Source organism: Hypomesus nipponensis, chromosome 23, assembly GCF_054491055.1.
Source record: "Hypomesus nipponensis isolate SF chromosome 23, ASM5449105v1, whole genome shotgun sequence".
In the NCBI taxonomy this organism is placed as follows: domain Eukaryota; kingdom Metazoa; phylum Chordata; class Actinopteri; order Osmeriformes; family Osmeridae; genus Hypomesus; species Hypomesus nipponensis.
This window is the reverse complement of record NC_140383.1, coordinates 17,139,906-17,163,486: the sequence shown is the minus strand read 5'-3', so window position 1 is coordinate 17,163,486 and position 23,581 is coordinate 17,139,906. Positions and strand designations below refer to the sequence as shown.

Sequence of the window (23,581 nt, the reverse complement as noted above, 5' to 3'; positions counted from 1 at the left end):
CCGGGCACGTCCCACTGGGAAGAGGCCCCGGGGAAGACCCAGGACACGCTGGAGGGACTATGTCACTCGGCTGGCCTGGGAACGCCTCGGGGTCCCCCAGGAAGAGGTGGTGGAAGTGGCCGGGGAGAGGGAAGCCTGGGCCTCCCTGCTTAGGTCGTTGCCCCAGCGACCCGATCCTCGGACAAGCGGAAGATGACGAGACGAGACTATGATACAGGTGTAATGCGCGCGCCGAAAATTTCACTAAGCCTAATTATTTATTTATTTATTTATTTACTGTATTATAGTCTACTTATCAAGCATTCACTAGGACTTCTTATCACTCTAGTATCACTCTTTAACCCACCTGTATCTGTTTTTGATGAGGGTCAGGCAGTCAGGTACAGAAGTGCTATCATATGGCAGCTTTGTTGATTTGGGCAGAAAAAAATGTGTCCCGTTAACCCGCTCCCGCTAGAATGACAGTTGAATGTCACTTGCTTTTTTTAACTCCGATCTATTTAAACAACATGGGACACAGCACTGCATGTTAAAACTAAATCTCTGTCTAACGGACTAACAAACATATTTTTGCTAGCCTACCTGCTGCAAATTACACCAAGACAAGTAGAGCTATTTTATCCAGTGTAATTTATCACTTACCACTATCTTGTTTTTTTATTATCCTCCTCCTATCCTTCCTTTCTCTTCTTCCTTTTTTGGCTTCCTGAAGCAGAATTTCGCTTCATGATGACTGCCGACCGACAAGATTTTTGTATTTTGCCAGCAGCACAGATCATGAGAGGGCCCCCTTGTGGGGGATCCCGATAACAGTGTCATTGGACTTTACTGCATTGACTATCAAATGGCCGCTCACACGTTTGTCGTTGCATTTTATTCTTAACCAGTCGGATCTTGGGGCCCCAAACCAGGGGCCTGTTGCACAAAACTAGGATAAGGGATTAAGCCAGGATATCTTGGTGATCCTGGCTCAATTGATCCGTAATCCGGTTGCACTAAAGATGGATAGGGGGCAGGAGGATATGTTATGGTATAAATTACCATGGAGATTTATTCTGTGGAGCTAGCCTGCTCCAGACCAGGCTAAATTCCAGGATCTATTTAATCTCATCCCTAATGTCAGTCAGCAGTCACCACAAATGGAAACCAATAGTTATTTCACTGCTCACTATACATTGTTATCACATATAGCTAGACCCACTGTCATTATTTAAACATTTGTGATCATTAATTTCAATGATTTTGGATAAAAAATGATTTTTAGATGATGTTGCTATCATTAGATAATTTACAGTTTCCCATAGACTATAAGGCTATATATAAAATGATAGAATATTAGGGCCACAGAGGGGAAAAAAACACAAGTCATAATATTGTAACCAGTTGTTTTAAAGGAGGACAGTTGTTAAAATGACAGATGTGGGGCATTTCGTGAAATTGTACTTCAGTATGGTTTCATAAACAAAGACATGCTGATGTGCCAGAATATTAAGTATCACATTGTCATAAGTATCAAAACTGTAAAAACAATATGTAGCTTTTCTGCAGAAAGAACCAGCCTCATAAATTTATGACTTTATCCTTTTTCTTCAGTGTGGCCCTAGTACTCTGTCATATAAACAAATACACATTCCATATGAATATAAAAACACAATGTGTAACATTATGTTCCTTTATTGAATAAGGACAAAACAAAGCAGGTAAACCATCAGCTCCTTTCGAAACTTAAGTCACAGTGACTCTACAAGATGGAAAGCACAGAATCCAAGCATATTATACAAAATGATACGTACACATTCAAAGGTCTGTATATAACACACCCTGCATGTCTGCACACTAAAATAAATGCAGGACAAATCCATACACATCAACTGAACAGACAAATGAATGGATGCAGTAGCCTCCCTGCAGCCTTGTATTACACACAGTATACCGCACAAACATCATAAGAGGCCAAATTCGTAAAAAAACGAACCCAAAAAAACCCAAATTCCTCTGCCACCGCAGGACATATTTAACCAAAATTGAAAGCACACATACTAACTAAAATAATTCAACACATATTGGTCCCTCAGCAGCCGACCACTGTCGTCATCAGGGAAGATTGCCGGATTGTCCCAGTCCATGGCTGGTGGCACTCTGGGGGCCCTCTCCTTCCTCAGGCAGGCCACATTGTGGAGGACAGCACAAGCCACAGTAATATCACATGCCCTAACAGGGCTGACCCTTAATTTGTGAAGGCAGTGAAAGCGTGCCTTCAGGAGGCCAAAGGTCATTTCAACTCTGGCCCTGGTCCTGGCATGGGCATGGTTGTAGGCCTGCTGTGCTTCCTGGGGGTCTGTGAAAGGTGTCAGGAGAAAAGGCTGGCAGCCATACCCCCTGTCTCCCAGCAACACACCAGAGAATTCACCTGTCAACACAAAATCTCATCATTACTACCTCATAAACACAGTGATATTCTTGACACAGCCATGATGGTTATAAATAGGGGTTGTGTGGCTTACCTTGTGATAGGCACTGATAGATTTCAGAGGCCCGAAAGATTCTGGAGTCATGGACTGAGCCAGGCCATTTTGCCACAACATTGCTGATCACACAGTCAGCATTGCAGACCATCTGAAATCATAAGATGAGGAATATTACACCAATCAATGCACATCACTGGCAATGCAGCGTGTTCGTCAATGGACAATATCAAAAAGTTATGTTCACCTGAACATTAATGCTGTGAAAGGATTTCCTATTCACAAAATCGGCCTCATGGGCACCTGAGGGGGCTTTTATCCTTATGTGTGTGCAGTCCACTGCACCAATGACATTGGGGAAACCTGTCACACAAAGTAATGAGTATCCTACTATGTGTTAACAGTTGTCCTGTAATTTGTAGATCCTCTTACCTGCAATCCTATAGAACTCCTCTTTGATGTCACAGAGTCTTCTGTGGCCAGGGAAGGAGATGAAGACATCTGCTAATGCTTTGATAGCCAGACACACACTCCTTATTGTGCGGCAAATTGTGGCCTTGTTCAGCTGTTCTGCATCCCCCACTGAGTACAGGAAGGCTCCACTAGCAAAAAAGCGCAAGGCCACACAAACCATTTGCTCCACACTCAGTGCATGGCTCCGTGCAGTGCGGTGCTTAATCCTGGGACCCAGTAGTCTGCATAGATACCTGATGCCATCTGCAGAAAACCTGTATCTTTCATATAGATGGTGTGCTGGTGGCTCTAACAGGAACACAGTGCTGCCAGACACTGCAAGGCAATAGGTGAACCAAAGTCAGACAGTCCAAATTGATTCAATATGAATGTGGTTGTATCCCATGTAGAGATGGAAGGACATACCTTGAATGAAGCGGGTGGCATCTTGGGAGGAACCTATGCTCGTCTCTTTCCCCCCAGGGATCCCCTCTAAGATGGGCCTGCCTTTATTTAGCTCCAAGGCCATGTCCTCTGCTGGGGTAAGGTCAGCCTTTGGTGACCCACCACCCGTGCCTTGTCTGTGGGTATTCTTTTTCACTGCTAAAACAGTACAGACAATGTGTGAGCAGGCACCTTCTGGGTACAATATATGCTTGTGCTTTGTTAAATATTAGTCAGGGACCATACCATTCTGCAGAATGTTCTTGTATTTGATTTTGACCTGCTGCCATGTCCGTTTTGGCCCGTTCATGTTTAATCTACACACACACACACACACACACACACACACATATTTAATGGAGTCACACTGCAAAAAATTACTTGGTATTTTTGTCTTGTTTTCAGTAAAAATATCAAAAAATTTATCATAGCTTTATACAGTGTGATGGAGTTACTTTACACAATTTCACTCATATCTGCAGTGCATTTCAATAAAAAATTTAACCGTTTCATAATTACAGTACAACTGCATTTTTGGAGATGTGAATTAAATATTTGAATTGTAATTGTGATGTTTCAGCGGAGCGGTGAGTGTGTAATTGTGCACTACTTACGCATTCAGGCGGTCTGCAATACTTTGCCACGCTTTTTCTCTTTGCTTTATCACTGTGGCGGTGTTGCCTTTCTTCTTAATTATATCTTTTACCTCCTCGTATGCCTCCATGAGGATTTGTGCTTCCGACGGGGAAAAGTACGCGGCTCTAGTTGCCATGGTAAATCAGTTAATCTGTGATCTGTGGCGGGGTCTATTTGAGTGAGCCGTGAGCGCGCACCTATCCAGGATTGGTTTCACCTGGCTTAATGAATCCGTGTCTGCTCATCCTGGCTTGGTCTTTGTGCAACCAATTAAGCCTGGACGCACATGTTTTGGCTTCATTGAGCTCAGCTGAGTCATTTATCCCGGATGTCTTAATTCTACTTTTGTGCAACAGGCCCCAGCTCGGCGCCCCAAGCAATTGCTTGTTTTGCTTGCCTTGTCGCAACGGGCCTGTGCGTGTGTCGTAATTTCTTTCCGGTACGGCGTACCGACCAGTACCGGCTTACTTTCACCCCTGCGGATACTCCACAGAGAACTCGAATCAAGTTTGTGGTCGTGCTGACCATCATCTCTCTCAGGGATAGTACTTTTAAGAGGAATTAATTGAACATTCTAACTTTGATCATGTTTGTACACATTGTGGAAGAAATTTAGATTTCCTGTGTGCTTACATTATTCACTAATCAAGAGAACTAGTCATTGGATACTAGTTAGTATGTTCTCATGTAAGCTTGCTATTAATAAGAGTAGATTGTGTCTATGTGTCAGGGTAATTAGATGTTTGAGATCAGGAGAAAGTACTGGCTAAATGGTCCTTGTCATGACTACAAGGAGAGCTCCAACTATGTGTTGGGAGCTGTGAATCTCTTTCTCTTAGACTGTTGTAACGTCATTTCTGCCTGACTGTCACTATGTTTACATTCTTGTGCCCTATAAAAGATGGTCCTCTGTCCTTCAGAGCGGAGAGAGACTTGATTGAGACCTAAGCCTGGTGTTGTGTTGTCATTTATTGTCAGAGGTCTGGTTTTCTCTTTCCAATCTGCAGATTGATAAATACTTATTAAAATCCAGAACTCAACTGAACTTAGTCACTCCGTTTATGAAGAGACGGACAAAACACTTTCTTCATCAATTGGCGTTGTCGAGCGGCAGGATTGCAGAACCAGATCCAGGAGAGACCCACGGTGGCACCAGTATAAAGCAGAACCCGTGGTGCACAAAACAAAATGGTAAGGGGATCCTTTTCCAAAACCCCATTCATGGACTGCTTTATGCTTGGTGCGCCTGCTGTCCCTCTGCGATGCTGGTAACGTAAACAATTTAAGAACCTTTTATTGTGACGTTCAGTTGGGAGCCTGGTCTTAGCAGACCAGAGTCTGCTAGGCCTCAACAGGAGGAAGATAATATTAGGTTTAGTATAGGTAGAGTTTTGGTTTAGTAAATTTGGGTCATTAAATTGACTTGCTATTTTCACTTTGTCTAGGTCAGAGTTGGCAAACTCTGATAGCGTACAAGAACCCTGGTTGCGGGAAGTATTGAAAAAGTATGTAACAGAATCTGTATTCTTGATCTGAGGTAAAGGATCTGTTAACAGAGAATACGGACCATATACTCTTGATCTGAGGTAAAGGATCTGTTAACAGAGAGTTATGGTTTTACAGATACAGACCAGGGGTGAACCAAACAAGTAAAGGTATGTGTTATTTTTTTAATGCATGTTAACAGCTGAAAATTTTAGTTGAACAGAGATATTATGTTTGTTTGAATTGTATAAGTTGAACTGGATTGTATAACGTTTTGTGTTGGGTTTTTCTCTTTTGAACAGAGATCTTATTGGGACTTTTATTTTTGTTTATATTGTAACTGTATTAAGTTTTGTTTTGGGCTATTCTTAAGACCAAGCACAGTAGGTGGGCGGTCATAATGTATTAGGGTCAACGGCTTTATGCGAGAGACCAACTTTAAGGGTAAAGTGGTTTTATACAAGTTAGGGATACTTTGACAATGTAAAGGGACAGTTAGGCTTTTAACCGACAAGCTTGGCATTTCATGATCAGCAAGGGACACAATCAAATACTAAGGGAAAGACAGACTGGCAGTTTATGAATTAACTCGTCTCTTTTAAGCACAAATTGTGTTTTTTTTTGTTACTTATGAGGTAACGGAGTTGTGGAAATTATTGTATGCGCGTTCCCAAAGAGTTGGGTCTTTGTAGGCGCGTCCCATGATGGAGCGCCCGGAGGGCGAGGATAGCTTGGCTTGAAAAGGGCCATATTTGTAGTTCACAACCACATGATGTTGTAGTTCTCTTATTCTTTAATATTGTGACCGTTTTACAGTGCTACCAGATTGTGCGACTATTCTAAAGTGCTGTGTGATTCTTGTTGCAGTAAATCATAAAAGTTGGTGACATAGCCTACAGTTATGAGGTTTGTTACAGATACTTTGTATTCAGATACATTGTAATTCAGTATGGGTAATCTAGCTTCCAGTATGGGAGCAATAGAGATGTTGTTAGTCCAGCCCGATATATGTGTGATTTACATGGAATTCAAGCAGTTTCAAGTATTGAGAGATGGCATGCGTGGATTAATCATGACCCGAGACATTGTTTTCCGCTGGAGGAAACGTTTGATGTAAAGATATTGGAGTTTGAAAGGCCATTCTGAAAGACAAGGAAACAAGTCGTACGTGTAAAGAATATTACAGCTGGCAAATGTTGATATGGTTAAGTGAATCTAAGAGACAATGTGGCATTTTCTTGAGAAAGTAAGGTCAGATCAAGCTAAAACTGATTCTGATAGAATGATAGTCTATTCAGACAGAGACGAGATGAACAGAAAAGTCATTATTAAAAGGTGATCAGATTGAACAAAGTCATAGAGTGAGGGAACTCAAGACATTGCTTGAACATGTTAGCATGAAGTTGCTTGAACAGACGAACAGGGCCAAAACTAATTGTGAGAAGTCAGTAGTTGTGAAACAGGCTGAAGATAGCTTAATTCTCAAGTGAAACAAGAGAGTCTGCCTAAGATTTGTAGCCTATTTACCGACAATGAAGATGATGTTGTTGCTATAGCTGTGGCTATACAGAGGAGAGCCAGAGACAGGGAAAATGCATTATTAGGGGAAGCAGCGGGTCAGGTGCAGCCAGAACAGTACTTACAAGAGAAGGTCGAGGTTCATATCACAAGAAATATGATTGGTGAGGTTATTCAGGAAGGCCTGTAACTATCAATTGAACCCCCAGGTATCAATGAACCCTATGGTTCATCCAGGCCCTGATGTATGACAGCTTCTGTACCTTTATCTCCCATGGTCAGTGACTGAGCTTAGGAAGCTAGGAAAGGGATTTCCTGACATGAGAGGACTCAGCAACATTTTCTAAGAGATTTGCAAATAGCTATCAATGCTAACATACCTACTTTTATTGATTTGAATCAAGGGTTATAGGGTGAACTCCAGCCTGGTATGTTGAGAAAACATAAAGCATACATTTCTGTTGGTGTTTAATGGTAGTAATACTGGAGGAGTGTTGCTTGACTGGAGCAAAGTGTATGATCGCAAACAGAGAAAATATGAGGATCCTAAAGATTATCTGGAAAGACTTACTAGAATTTTTTTTTGAAAAAACTTTCTGATATTACAGCAGCTGCATCCCCGTGCCACTTTGTCATGTGTTCATATGTGGATTGTTTCCTGAACTCCAGGTAGAAGTTAAGAAACAGGTTCTACATTGGGAGAACAAAACTGTTGATATGGTTATGGATTATGTCAAACATAACTGTACAGGAGAATGCAGGAAAGAAAGTTGAGAAATTAATGACATTGCAAATGAAGTTCTTACGGAAAAAAAATAATATGTAAAAAAAAAAATAGGGTTGGAGTCCCTGAGGTTAGAGTCCTCTAAAAAATAGGGTTGGAGTCCCTGAGGTTAGAGTCCTCTAAAAAATAGGGTTAGAGGCCCTGAGGTTAGAGTCCTCTAAAAAATAGGATTAAAGGCCCTGAGGTTAGAATCCTCTAAAGTAAAGAAAAAAATAGGTTGAAATCCTTGAGGTTAGAGTTCTATTTCTTTCAACTATGGGGTGTCGAATAAATCTGTTGGAAAGGAATTTGTTGTGCAAACTGAACCGAAATGATATGCACTACTGATGTTTCTTGTCTATTCCTTAGGATAAAGAACACTTGGCCTAGCAATTCCATACACATCCCCCAGCAGTGGAATGCAGAGATTTTAGCGACCGCAGATGTGGCCTTGCTAGAAGCTGGGCCTGAGCTCCTGTGGTCCACACAAGCTAATTATATTGTTATCATTGTTTGTAGTACGACTCTTGAGAACCGGACCTCAGTATGCTAGTGATAGAGAAGTAGGGAAAGGTATTGTCCCAGTTATTGATGCTTTGTTGAAACAAGGAGTCATAGGTAGACTTAGGTCAATTTGATCCCTTAAGGCTAATCAAATACTTGGAAGTTTATTATGGGTTTATAAGCTGGTAATGCCTGTGTTATACATCCTGTTGTGCCTAACTCTGCTACGATACTTAGCAAGTAACCCTGTTACTTTATAGCTCTGTAAATGACTATTGGTTGCTTTTCTTCTTTGTTCTCATTGCAGAAGAGAGCCAGTAACTGTTCGCATTCATGTTTCGCCAGGTCTACTATACATTTCAGTTGTACCGCAGGAGTACACTGAATCATCTACGTTGTTTAATCAAGCATTACGAGAGGAGCTCCAGGATGTTACCTTAGCAGCCGGCTCTACTCTGGTGCAGTATATTTATGACCTTTTTGATATGTTCTAAGAATCTTGCCTCCTGCCAACAGGACACTATTGTTGTGCTACAGGCACTGGTTGAGAAGGGCCACAAGGCCTCAAAGGCAAAACTGCAGTTATGGTCTTAGGAGGTCAGGTATCTGGGCCATACACTCAAAGGTACAGAGCGTCTATTGACGCCTGATAGAGTGGAGGCCATCCGATGGATACCGAAGCCTAGAACACCAAAACAACTCTAGGTTCAGTTGGGTATTGTCGTTAGTAGATCCCTGATTATGCTGTGTTGGCTAGACCTCTCCTTGATAAAAGGAAGGAGACTGATACTCATTTGTTGTGGAAAACTGAAGCTGATAAATCATTTGTATCTCTTAAGCAGGCCTTGGCCAAAGCGCCAGCTCTCGGTCTGCCAGAATACACCAGGGTGTACTGACCCAGCAGCATGGTTATCTTAAGAGGCCTATTGCCTATGTGAGTTTCTTCTTTAGATACTCTTTAGGTTTCCCCCTGTGCTTACGAGCAATCTGTGCTGCGGCAACATGTGTGGAAGCAACTTCAGATATAGTGCTGGGGTTGCCCTTGGCAGTGATGGTTCCTCATGCAGTAAGTGTTTTTCTGTTACGCACCAAAACTCAACACCTGTCAGCCACTAGAGCTACAAAGTATGAACTGTAATTGTTGACTCAAAGTAACATTACATTCCATAGATGCCCCACATTGAATCCAGTTTCATTGTTGCCCACCCCTGATGATGATGAACCACATGACTGTGAGATGGTTGTCGATAAAGTGCTAAAAGAGTTTTCATTAAGCCCTCTGTGACATGCTTGCGTGTAAAAAGGGCTATACAAATACATTTGATTTGATTTAACACCCAGACCTGATATGTTGTGACAAACTTAGGGATAATGCTGAACTTGTGTTGTACGTAGATGGATCTTCGTCCTGAGCATGGGATGGCTCTCTAAACTCCGGATAAGCGGTCTGCACGGACAGTGAGACATTCGAATATGGTAAACTGTCTGCACAGCAGGAAGAGTTTTGCTTTGACAAGGGCATGTTGTTTGTCAGAAGGCAAGGTCGTAAATATTCACACAGACTCGAGGTATGGATTTGGAGTTACTCACAATTTTGGTGCCATATGGCCAGAAAGAGTTTTCATTAACTCCTCAGGTGGAGCAATTAAGAATGGAAAGATGATTTGATAATTTAATACTATTACCGAGAAAGCCAACTATTGTTAAGTGTGAAGCTCATACTAACAATAGCAGAAAAAAAAAAAATCAAGAGGAAATACTAGAGCTGATGTTGCAGAAAAGGCTGCGGCCCCCAGGTCTGTATTTGTTTTTTTTGTGTCTCAGCAACCAGAAACGCGCATTCCCTCTCTTCATGTTGTGGTGGACCTTCAAGTCGCTGCTGATAACACTGAGAGGGATGGTTGGTTATCTGTTGGCTGTGTGAAAGATTCCACGTGCATTGTTCCCTTGGTTGGCTCGCATGGCGCACGGATGTGCCCATACGAGCAAGGGGGGTATGGTCTCAATAGTAAATACAGATTGGTTTTGCACCTGGTTTTTCCACAAAGGCTGAGCAACATTGTGCTCAGTGTCATATTTACCAGCAGCATAATCCCGGAAAGGGACCAAAGAGAAGAGACCCAGCCCACCCACCACCAAGTGGTCCTTTTATTAATTTACGAATTGATTTTATGCAGATGAACAAGTGTTGTAATTTTGAGTGTGTACTTGTAATTGTTGTCATGTTCTCTAAATGGGTAGAAGCCTATCCATGTCGGAAAGTTGAGGCTACCATGGTAGCCAAGATTTTATTATAAGAGATGTGATCTGTAGATATGGGATCCTCACAAGACTGTCCAGTGATAGAGGTTCACATTTCACAGGTCAAAATTGTTCAGGAACTTTGATAAGCGCTCCAGATCAACCATCATTTCCACTGTCCCTACCACCCACAGTCTGCGGGGGCAGTGGAGAGGCGACATGGAACTTTGAAAAAACAAACTAGCCAAGATATGTGGAGACAGGCCTGAAGTGGCCTGATGCACTTCCACTAGCTCTTATGGCCATGAGGTCCACTCCCTAGAGGATAAATGTACTTTCCCCACACAAGATAGTTGAAGGGAGACCAATGAAATTGCCTGTCTCTCCCACCATCATTGACAGATGGATATCCACCAAATGGATGATACAATGTTAAACTTTTGTTACGCCCTAGCTAGAGCAGCCAGGGTTCTGCATTCACAGGTGAAAGCTGCTCTGCCTGGGGAGCCATGTCATCCCTATCAACCGGGAGACTACGTGCAAGTGAAAGTGCACAAATGGAGGACTGCCTCTCACCGAGATGGAGCTGTCCATAGCTGTTTATCTTGGTGACTCACACAGCTGTGAAAGTGGAGGGTCGTCCAACATGGAGCCATGCGACACACTGCAAAACAGCCCCGCCACCGAACAACACGGTGGAGGGTTCAAACGGAGAGTCAGGGGCCGGTGGAGGAGCTGGTGCACCTCCAAATGGTGCTTGCTCCAACTTGTCATTTGCCTCATCCCCACTGGGTTACTCTTCCAGGAGTACACCAAGGGGGGTGGAGACCCGTTTGCAGCAGCTGATCTGGGAGCAGGTTCCAGTCCAGCGGACCGATTTGAGCCAGAACCAGGACCCCGCCATCCAGCACTCCAATCCAGGGGTGCTGAGAAGGAGGTCCCAAAGAACACCCACCTGGAGGTGTTGAAGACGTCGAAAGGTGAGTCACATGTGGAGAAAGCCAGGGAGGGGCTGCTGTTGCTACCATGCCTCTCTCCCCCATATGTGATTCATGAAGCAGATGACAGCACCCAGACGGGAAACCAGAGAGAGGAGCCTGGAGAGGGGAAGACACTTTCAGTTTTCCTCCGGCCTCTACATGAAGCAGATGACAGAACCTAGAATGGGGACGAGAAGATACTGAGGCAGAGGCCCTCGGTTGTTTCAAGGAAACTGAGGCCGCTGCCTGAGCTACGATGCAAGATGAGATCCAGACATACTGACGCACACACCTGACAGACATTTACTGATACTGGACGCACGAGTCCACAGACATCGCATACATGAGCCACACCGAGAGTCACTATTGCACACTCCCAATTATACTGATGTGAACATTGAGATTCATCATAAAGCACACATGAAGAACAATCTGTACAACAACACCTTACCGTGGACGGAAAAAAAATGACTGGACCAGCATTAGAGGGGACAGAGTTTGTGGTTAGAGTCCCAAGCACCCTGGAGGTTATCCAGGGATATCTGTCCCTCTGTCAATGGCTGATATGTGTAAGGTTAAGAAGTGGTTTTGTGTAAGGTTGGATGTAACAAATGAGACTGTTCTTTGGAACGAATCAGTCATCTCTTGAATATGCCCCATCTGCATGGTTATGTGTATGGCACAGTGGTACAGTGAGAGTGTTGGGGAATAATACATGTAAGGATACAGTTTCTATGTATGCTCACCCTCTACTGGATGATTTGAAAGTTCCATTGTATCTGAGTTCAATGTTACTTGTCTTGTATACCATTTGGATGGGTGACATTAATTCCTGATGTTGCTGACTATGCTATTCATACACCTTTATCATACTACAGAAGATGTAGTATGTGGTTGATTGAATGTTCAAATAATTATGGGAAGTTAGTTGAAAAAATACATTTACCACACTGTGTTTATGTATGCTAACAGCCTGTTGCATGATTGCCTGTTGCAGGTGGACCTGTAAGTACTGTATAAGGACATCACTATGTTGGCTTCCTCATGTAGCTAACAAGGGCACCATGTGGGGATGTGGTAAGAGTGCTTATTATTTCCTGCGGCCGACTGGTCAGGAACGGGTTACCTTTGGTTTATTGTAGGAGCCCTCAGACCTATAGATGGGTTGCCCCTGCACCCCTTGCCCAAACATTGTTGGCACCGCCACAAAAGAAGTATTATTAAAGCAGATGCTGAGAATCTGGGATCACATCACGTGGATTCAATAGTACCTCAGTCACTTGTCATGTTTTCAGCTGCTATTTTCCCTGTGTATGTTGTTATCACTGCCTTTACAGATATTAGGAGCTTAGCACTAGGGTTGGAGTCTATTGGTAATGAGACAGCCAACGCCTTAACTGCGGTTGCTTCTGAGATGAAGGCCATGAGGCAGGTAGTGCTACAGAACCCTATGGCACTGGATTATCTGTTGTCAGCTCTGTGATAGGTCATGACTGATGTACTTTAATCCCAGATGAATCTGCTAATATCACAAATATGCTCACATTAAAGAGATAATTTCAGCTTTGGGGGAACTTGAAGCTTGGAATTGTGCTGACTGACCTCCTCGGTTGGGGTTTCTTTTTCGACTATAATTCAAATGGGAATCACTGGATTGGGCATGTTAATCGTTGTTGTGCTGATTGTGGTTTGTGCTTGGAAGATGTGTACTTTCTGCTGTGTACAGTGCTGTGCAGTAGGCTCTTGGAGGCCTGCCAGTAAAATTATGGTAGCCCAAATCAAGCCACAGACAAAAGCAAGCAAAACTGATGATTACTGTATTGCCCTGAGAATGATGGACTTGCCTGATATGTAATCTCAAGTACCACGTGACTACTTTGCCAATGTAATAAAGATGGCCATTTGCCTCCTTCTATTTTCCAATTGATATACAATATTGTATGCAATCTGAAGAGATCTGTCTTTAACCACAGATCAGTTAACAATAATTAAAGATAATGGTTACTTTATTGCTTGTATACTGTTTGAAATGCTCTGAATTTACATGTAATGAACAATGTTTGGTCTATACCCTGCTGTGTTGAGCTCACGAGAGCACGACCCTTGGTTATGTCCAGGAGAGAAATATGCCTATGTTTCTAGAATCGTTGATAAACTGTCATTATGCTGTTTGCTTATGAAGTGAATAGCTGTAAGCTGGTTCTTTTGTAAGGTCCTAGGAAATGCCTGTGTTACTAGGATGGATCAGAGGTTACAATATCACCAAAGTGTATAATGCCATGCAACTTTGAACGAGGAAAATAGAAGGAGGGTTGAGGTCATTTCTGGGAGCCCTATCTAGAGAACTAAACAAAAGCTATTCACTTCATTGACTTTGTACTTTTTCACCTGATTGGGTACTACCTAATATTTCTTCAAATCCTATAATCATGTATGCTGTACTGAGTAGTAACAGATACTGTATTGTTTGATTGTTAAGGTATTGAAATGTTATGAAACTTGTGAAATGTAAGGCACTACAGCAGGTCCCAGGTAAACAGTTGATGAATGATTGTTGTGTTGACGTTAAACGTGCCTGACTGTCACTATCTATGTTTACATTCTTGTGCCCTGTAAAAGATGGTCCTCTGTCCTTCAGAGCGGAGAGAGACTTGATTGAGACCTAAGCCTGGTGTTGTGTTGTCATTTATTGTCAGAGGTCTGGTTTTCTCTCCCAATCTGCAGATTGATAAATACTTATTAAAATCCAGAACTCAACTGAACTTAGTCACTCCGTTTATGAAGAGACGGACAAAACACTTTCTTCATCAACATGTACAACGTAACGTTCCAACACCTGCAAGTATTCTTGAAGTTAAAGTACAGAATCATTTTCCTATGAAGGAATCAAACATTTGCTTAAGCTATGACAACAGGTGTTAGTGCTATTGTGGGAGACGATTCATGTTGTACGTGTCTTCTGTCAGAATTGGAAGGTCTTGGTAATTTGTCTAAAGCTATTGACAACATTAGAGACATACAGGAGAATATTATTAGATCTAATTGAGATGCCAGAGTGTTAGGAGGATACTATAAGAATCAGATATTGGATGTCGTAGCTAACATGTTCAAAGGAAATTCACTACTGACATAGATCATGAGTTGCCTTTTCCGAATATTTTGTGCGCTAATGGTGAAATCTTTGCAGTCTATCACCAACATGCGGGTCATAACCACAGGAAATATAGTGGTTAACATCAAATATATTACAGGACGTTCTGATACCTCTTCTGAAGGTTCATTCTCATCAATAGATTCCATTGACAATGGTGATTAGGAAAGCTAGTGTTGCATGCCATGCAATGTCTAATTATGAGTGCGAACTGAGTTGAACAGATGGAGGAGAGGAGAGGGAGAGAAAGAGAGGAGAAGGAGAGAAAGAGAGGAGAAAGAGAGGCCATACCTAAAGAGGAATTCAAGTTCAGCTGACCCTCGGATGAAGACATCCTCTTTTTTGAAACTTAATGGATCATTGATGATTGTGATGGGAATTCAAATTGATTCCACACTGATTTACAGGGCTCAAGCTTATCAGACATTTGTATGGAGATTTCACGTGTTGCAAATCAATTAAAATCAATTTACAGATATAGAAAGAGGAGGGAACTGATATGCAGATTTTCTGTGTACAGAGAAGCTTGAGTCTCTTGCTGTGGTCAAGAGGTCACGAAGTAGGTCTCGGACAATACACATATAGATAGGAGAATGTGCACTTTCACCTTTGGAAAGAGCAACATGCAGAAAATAGAATAGAATACAAACAATGAATGATGACTGAACCAACTGTGTGTTGTTCTCCCTGTGCATTAAGTTGTGGAATGTATATCGTTTAAGGACATGTTTTTGTGGCTACTATATTTGTACGGTCCAGCTCATGTATATAACGTCTACCTGAGAGACATGTTTCTCACTCATGCCTATCACTCTGTTGCGGATTGATGGTGTGATCCGAGCTCGATAGCTAATAAACAAAGTCAACTCTTTTTCATTGTGGTACGTCATCATCAAACAGTTACCATGATTATACTGCTACTGTGGCATACCTGGCTTCGCTAAACAGCTAATCCAGTGTCACAACATGCTTGATGACTGTGGCTGGATTCGAGCCTATGTCCTTGCGTTTTATAGGAGCACGTCTTATCCCAGTGAGCTATTCTGGCTGCTGTGTAGCACTGTGTTTGGTTACTTTATTTTAAAAAAGGAAGCCGTTTCTCCCAGGGCGAGCTTTGTCAGATTTGACCCAAGAATACACAGCTGTAATTCAGTCATATTTTGACATATCAAGGTGATTGTGGGAGGAAGATGATTACATGACATGCTCGTGATGACATTATCAAAGTTCCGTCTCCATACGGTAAACCGTCGCAGAGACAAGGCCTCACGTCCGCTTTGGTGTCCTCTTTGTCAAAATCGTTTGCTTTTTATTCGTGAACGGTTTGACTTATCGATAACATTCTGATAACTTTTTTTCTGCATGGTCTGAAGATGATCAGTTTCAATTTTCATGAAAATCGGAGCAGGCCTAGGAGGAGTTTGAAAAAGTTGGCATTTCTTAAAATGACGGAAAAACCATCATGACGACAATGACGTCACAGGGTTCATTTGAATCGTCTGCATCCAAGGAAGCTTCGCTGCTGCTTGGCCCCTAATAATAATAAAACTAACAAGTACAATAGTGCCACAGCAGCTTCGCTGCTGCTTGGCCCCTAATAAAACTAACAAAAACAACAGGTGCTGCTTGGCCCCTAATAAGTATGCAGAATAACAATAGTGTTTTTGCTTACAGCAAACACACTAATAATTGCAACCGTGTGCCTGGGACTCCAAGTAGTTGCAGCAGTGAAAATGTGCCTGGGATCCCAGATAGTTTAATGAGTGGCAGTGCTCTTGGGACATCAGATAATTTAGACTTTGACACTGATATGGACTATTGCTCTACTGACTCGGAACAGGAACCAAATGAAGCTGAAGTGATCAGCTTTGAAGATGAACTGAGACTGTGGGCCTTAAAGTACAAAGTGACACACACAGCGCTTAATGGTTTAATGTCCATATTGAGAAAGCAAGGGCACCTGTTGCCTGTGGATTGCCGGACACTCCTTGCTACACCAAAGTATAACACAACTGAGCCGAAATGTGGTGGGCAGTACAAGTACTACGGCTTAGAAAAAGGTATTTGTCGTTATTTAAGTCAGATGGAGAGTAAGGATGTGCACCTCAGCGTAAACATTGATGGCGTCCCACTTTTTAGAAGTAGTGGTGTTCAATTCTGGCCAATACTGGTGATGTGTGGCCATTTTGATCCATTTGTTGTAGCCATGTTTAGTGGACAAAGTAAGCCAAGTCCTCTTGAGGAGCATTTAAAAGACTTTTCACAGAATACAAACATCTCAAGGACAATGGAATAGTTTTTAAAGGCCAGACTTACACGGTCAATATTGATGCTCTCATCTGTGATGCGCCAGCAAGGGTATATCTGAAATGTGTTAAGGGTCACACTGCCTATGACAGTTGTGAAAGATGTTCAGTCAGAGGTACTCGTGTTGAGAGAAGAATCGTTTTCAGTGAACAAGAAGGCACTTCTCGAACAGACAACAGTGGAGAACAGCAACCACCAAACTGGTATCAGCCACTTCATTGCTGCAGGAATTCCTTTTGTTAGCTCATTTGTCTTAGATTATATTCATGTCCTCTGCTTGTTTTCCATTTGAAAACTACCTGCAACAAGTCAAGAAACACGTGAGGAGCGGGAGAAGTCCCTTGGAACAAGTGACCTGGGGCCACATGTATAAAGGATTGCGCAGCTTTCATACCAGAAGATTGCGTACGGCCAAAACTCGAAAAGTACCTACGCACAGAAATATTCACATGTATAAAACCGGTCGTACGCCAGATCCTGCGCACCTTTCCTTTATAAATCACAATCAACGTGAAATTGACCGCACGTGAACGAGCCACTGACCCCGCCTTGCCTCCTCCCATAAATTAATATGCAGATGGCCTATAAATGCGCTCCTGAGGTCATTTATTTATCTGAATTACCGTATTTCTTCAAATAAACGCCTTCCTCGAAGAAACGCCGGACCAAAAATGAACGTTAAACGCCGCAGCGTTTATTCGAAGAAATACGGGGACTGTGAGATCGAGGTTCTGACAACAGAGGTGGAGGCGAGAAAATGTGTCCTGTTTGGCAGCCTGTCATCAGGTATCAGTGACAAAAGAAAGTTGGCAGAGTAGAAAACTGTCACTATTAGCGCCCTTACTTCTTTTTAACCTACAGCACTTTGAGATTTAGCTAAATGTAAAGTGCATTACAAATTAAATTATTATTATTATAGGGCCATCAATGCTGTGGGTTCAGAGAACCGGCCCATGACAGAAATTAAGAAGAAATGGTCCAATATAAAACTTTAAATGAAGAAACGAGTGGTGGCACATGTAACAGCATGGCAGCTATAGGGTTAGCGTGACATGCATTTCCTGAGTGATTTTGTCGTTCGTTTGACAGCCTCAAGTTTAACAGAAGTTATTAAGTGGTGGCGGTATAAACAGTAGGCTGTATAGCATTTCCCGTTTTGGGTTTGGCATTTTGATGTGATTATCCACATTTATGATCAAACTTTTAGTTTAATGTTTTTGAACAGTCAACGTCATAAACGTACTAGTGGAACCTTTATTTGCGATGTTTGGTGAGTCTCGGCATGTTACAGAGCCAGACAAGACTTTGCGTACGGTCCGCACATTCTCACGTCTGCTCAAAAGTTTCCGTGAAGGCCCGCACATTCTCACGTCAAGTAAATCTTTATACATCACAAAGTGTGCGTGAAAACCAGCGTACGCAAGCTTTTTGTGCTTACGCAACGTTTATACATGAGGCCCCAGGCGTTTGTCTGAAATCGAGCATTCAGAACTGGACAAAAAAAGCCCAAGACAACCTAAAGTGTTTGCCTCTTTTAAAGAAAAGGACAGTTGTTTTCTTTTAAGGGACAACAGCTTTGCTTTTATCCGACAGAAAAATGCACCAGCCAAGAATGCCAAATTCTGCACCAGCATCACACTTCACCATTATTTCACCAACCGTGTAGCTCTGGACTTCTGAACATAATGTGCATAGGAAATGGTCATGTTAGGATGAAAAATGCACTACTGCAAGAAAGGGATCTGTTCCGGAAGGTGGCCTGCCACCCACAAAAAGCTGGTGGTTTTGTCCTCATACCCCTTCGCCATGGTGTGGAACACACATATTAAGTTTTAACTAAACTTTATGACTCCTGCAAGTTCTTTCTCACTGCATCCATGTCCTCCCTGGGCCTCTCTGTCCTCTTGCCACAATATCATACTTAAAAACTTATAATAACATGCATATGCTTTGCTTTCCAGGTCATGTACACGAGGGCTGTTTGGAGGGAGGGGGCCCTAGAGGAGGAGGGGGTAGTTCCTGACAATTGGATCGACAGAGAAATGAAAACCGTCGGATGGCCACGTAAAGTGAGCGTTACAAAAAAAAAAGCTATTAAGGACCAAATTGACTCCCAGGATGACATTCTCATTAATCAAAATCAAAATTACTCAAGGCAAGTTTTGCTTAGATGAATAGAAAACGTAATACATTTCCAAGTCAAAATATTGTTGAATAATTTTGTTTGTTTTAAGGTGAATTGTTTCATTTCTAGATAAGCGTTGTGAATGTGACACCAACAACCTCACCAGCCAGGCGGTGGAGTAGGACGATGAGGTGATTACACCGATGAGGAAGGCACTAAAAAAGGAATTCCAGAGGGTTTTGTTAGAAATGTTTCTCATTATCAAATATTTAATACATTTGAAATATAAAATTGGTTGATACAAATTGGGCCTCAAATTTGAGACATCAATGTCTCTAAAAATGTTTTGCAGAATTTACGGATTCGGATGAGAAGAGCTTCGGGGGTAATGGTTTTGTCCCAATTAATTCATAATTCCAGTTTCAAAATAAATCAAATTCTCTAAGATTAAATATTTTTGGAGATGGATATGCTTTGTTTTACATGATTACCTCTGTATAGGGGTCAAGCTACCCACCTTCCCTACAGCACCAAAGAAGCTGCAGCTCATTGAGGACACCAACATGTTGCACAATACTTGTGAGTACAACCTAAGCATGATAATGTGTTGTGTAGAACATGAGTCACAGGCTCATTCATGTGTTTTAGCCCATGAAGATGGAGCCATGTCTGGCCAAGTGGAGTGTGCAGAGTCCCGGGGGCAGTGAAATGTCCACTCCTAGTGAGTATTTGATTTTCACCTTGCACCAACCATCATTGTCATAGTCCATTCAAGACGAGTAGTTTCTCACTGCTTGTGAATTAAGCGTAGTTATGACTCAAGTATTTCATTATTGATTTAATATATGCGAGATGACCATACTTACAGGCTGACTCATGTGTTTCAGACTCCAACATATTACGTTGCTCTGATTGGTTGTAGGTCTAACCAATTGAGCGAAGAGGCATTTGTTTTACAAGTTCGGTTGAAACACGCCCAGTAGTCACAGCCCAACGGAGAGTTTTCAGACTCATATTCTGACTAGAATTATGAGTATGACAACGTCAGGCTACGTGAGGTATGCAAGTCAGTGGTGTACATGTGTGTGAGTGTCTCATGATAGTGAGCAGTGTTGAAGGGTGCATTAACAAAAGTCATAAGGTTGCCACAACTCAAAACAAAAGCGTGCTGCGGACAAATGGAAGGGTCATCTCTCTCTTCTGACGTCCTCTTAAAGGGGAGGAAACCACTGGGCCCAGGTGAAGCCACTTGACGGCTGAGGAGGCCGTCACATAGCGTTGGCATGACAGATGATGACATTTCTTTGGACTTTTGTTTCTTTCTCCAACACTGCTGTACTAATAACAAACACTGAAGCTGATTACAAAACCAATTGTAAGCTAGCTAACCTTGCTATTCTAATTGAAGCATTGTAATCATCAACAAATATGTTATTTCAGTGTTCCAGAAAAAGGTCCTGGGGTCTCATTTATAAAACTGTGCGTAGGATTCTTACTAAAAGTGTAAGTACGCCCAAAAGCCTAAAATGGCATACGCACACAAAAATTCAGATTTATAAAATCGTGCGTACGCACACCTGTACGCAATGTTCCCTTTATAAATCTGAGATTACCCACAAGTGTGCGTACGTGAATCAGCATTGTACCCCGCCCTGAACACGCCCATTTTTAACCATAAATAGTCAATGCAAAGCACCTCATGAATGCTAATCTAGTATCTCATCATGACCCTGGCATACGATTGTTCTTTACGGTGAATCATAGCGCATCAACAACTTCTCAGACACTGTAATTGGTGGAGCCCGATAACTCCGAAAATGTGGTGGCCGGTAGATTACCAATTTAAAAAAAACTGTGGCAGTCAACTGTGGCAGTGATACTGCAGGTCGAGATACAATTAGAAAACAAAAGCGTTTTGTTATGAAGAGTAATCTATTAAATTCTGGACTTATAACGAGGACGTAGAGTGTAGCGATTGCACGGGAGCTTGACGACAGTAATTCCAGTTTTTGACATATGAGGATATTTGCACAGTATTAAATATATATATTCAGTTATACACTGTGTTCTGCAGTTATCTAAAGGTAGGATATGTGATGTTATCCTGTATTCCATGCAGTCGGGGAATCTCCCCCTCCTGAACTCCCATCTGATGGTGAGGAAGCGCTGATTTTTATTTAAAATTTGAGTTGGATTGTACAAGGTGTCTATGGAACAAGAATCACTCAGTACAAGCGCAAACACTTGGAACAGTGTTGGATGTAATCTTCATGATAATCATGAAATTGAATGAAAAAAACGTGTGTGAGGAAAACAAAATATATAAATATTACGAGTAATGTTCTTCCCACATTCAATTTCTGCAGTCTGACTACAGTACGGTCATCTGCGTCGCCAATTCCAACTGTTTTCAAAATGTGCGTAGGCCTACGGGAGGGTCAGAGTTTGCGTGGAGGACCGCACATTCTCCCGTCAAGTTTGTTTTTTATAAATCACAACCTTTGCGTGGAAAGTGGCGTATGCACATTTTCAGCCCCGTTTTCTGCGTACGCAAGCTTTATAAATGAGACCCCTGAGCTTTTTGGTCGACATCCGCCATCGCCTAAAGGAAACGCGGCCTGCCTCTTCAGCTGTCCATCTAGAGGGGATTGAGACCATGGAGGACTTAGAGTTAAAGGAGCAACACCTCTCTGATGCACAGGCCTTTGATACTCTGGTAGGTTTTACAAGTCTGGAAGTAATGGATAGCAAGGGGCCATATCACCGACCTAATTCGGCCCTGAAAAAAACACCACAAAGCCATGTACAATGCATAGCTAAAATGCTGAACACCAGTGTGTCAAATAAGCCCCGACAGGAACACTGATTGAAATGTTTCAAAGCCTAACTAAATAGTCATGTACGAAATTACTCAAACAGTATTACTGTACACCATATTGTGCAGGCTACTGACACTGGATCAGAAATCCGCCTGTGCATCCTATGTGTCTTTTCTATGTAATTTTTGGACGACTAATTTTGGTCCACTGAAGGGGTTGTTTTGTAACGCCAGGCGACGTGATTTTTTGGACGTCTACCGCACGTCTAATGTTGATGTCACAGGGACCTCAGTATAAGGGCTATTTATAGTCTGTGTGGTCGTTGTAGGTTGGAATCCAGCCATTATCTTTTGGCCTGTCATCATTTTGATTATCTGTTTAATTAAACAGGATGACATCATTCTGAAATACCATGTACAATTTCATGCAATTTCACCTTGAAATGTCAACCGTTTCTTAACCCTTGTCCCAAAGCTGACCAAAGCTAATACCCTGCCCTTACTATTCATACAATCTCAACAGTTGGTGTGTAATAGAGAGAATAGAGACTGACTTGTAATCTTATGCTCATGAGTTCAAATCCCCATTCAGGCTGTTGTTGACCAAACATGAAGTAGTTTTGCTCTTTTGTTGTCCAACTCTCGATCTTCTACAGTGTACATGTTTATAATATTTTGCGGAGGAACCCGCATCGCTGCTTGCAGCTATATTTATTAGGGTTCCTCTTGTAGGAGGAAACCTATTGTTTTTGTTAGTATTTAGGGTTCCTCCGGTAAGAGGAAACCTATTGTTTTTGTTAGTATTCTTATTAGGGTTCCTCCGGTAGGAGGAAACCTATTGTTTTTGTTAGTATTATTATTATTATTATATTTCTCCGCTAAATGGCCCAATAGCTCAAAAGGTCCTGGACCCAATTTTTTCCAATTTGGCCCAATGATACAACAGGTCACTCATTACTCCCAGACAGCTAGTGGCCCTTGTGCGCCCATAGGTGGCGCTATAAATGTATGTAAATGTCCACATTGTCTCAATATCTTTGTGTTAATAAATCAAATATAATTTTGACCGATTGTTTTTCAAACCTAATAGGGTTCAAGACGACATCACTCTGAAGTACCATAAACAATTTCACCTTGGTATGTCTATATATGATTGAATTCAATTGAATTGCTCCACAGCACACTCCAAATTCACACAGGCTCATCCTGCTCCTTGACACTAGGGTGACCACCTGTCCCGCTTTGCGTTGTTTCGCACAGCATTTTCACCCCTTGTCCCGCACGTCGCATATTGAAAATGCTGTGCTATGAAGCGCAAAGAGGGACAGGTGGTCAACCTATTTGACACACTAGCTTGGCTAGACGCACACACATCCTTTCTGGAAATGGTGTACTGACCAAGCCCCTCCCTCACCCTCATTTCACTTCCAATCGCAGCTCGCCGTTACGAATATAAATTATTTTTTGGTGGCCATTGTTGTTTACAACTGGAATCATCTGAATGCCGTAGAGGCAGCCACGTTCGGTGGGTCCTATTTTTACACATTTTGAGCTAGAATCAATGATTGGGTTCGTGAAAGTACCCTACTCTTGAATTATGGTGAAGGTTTGAGCACTTTCAGACCTTTAGATTGTGAGTTTGAAGTGAAAAGTAGCTAGCTTTTTCCCTCTGTGTAATTACTGAATCATGT

The 23,581-nt window shown here is 42.1% G+C and overlaps 1 pseudogene; it reads left to right on the top strand.

Annotated features, from left to right (window-relative positions):
- Positions 1-11,018: 11,018 nt before the first annotated feature.
- Positions 11,019-11,785, top strand: LOC146234426 (uncharacterized; annotated as a pseudogene).
- Positions 11,786-23,581: the final 11,796 nt, after the last annotated feature.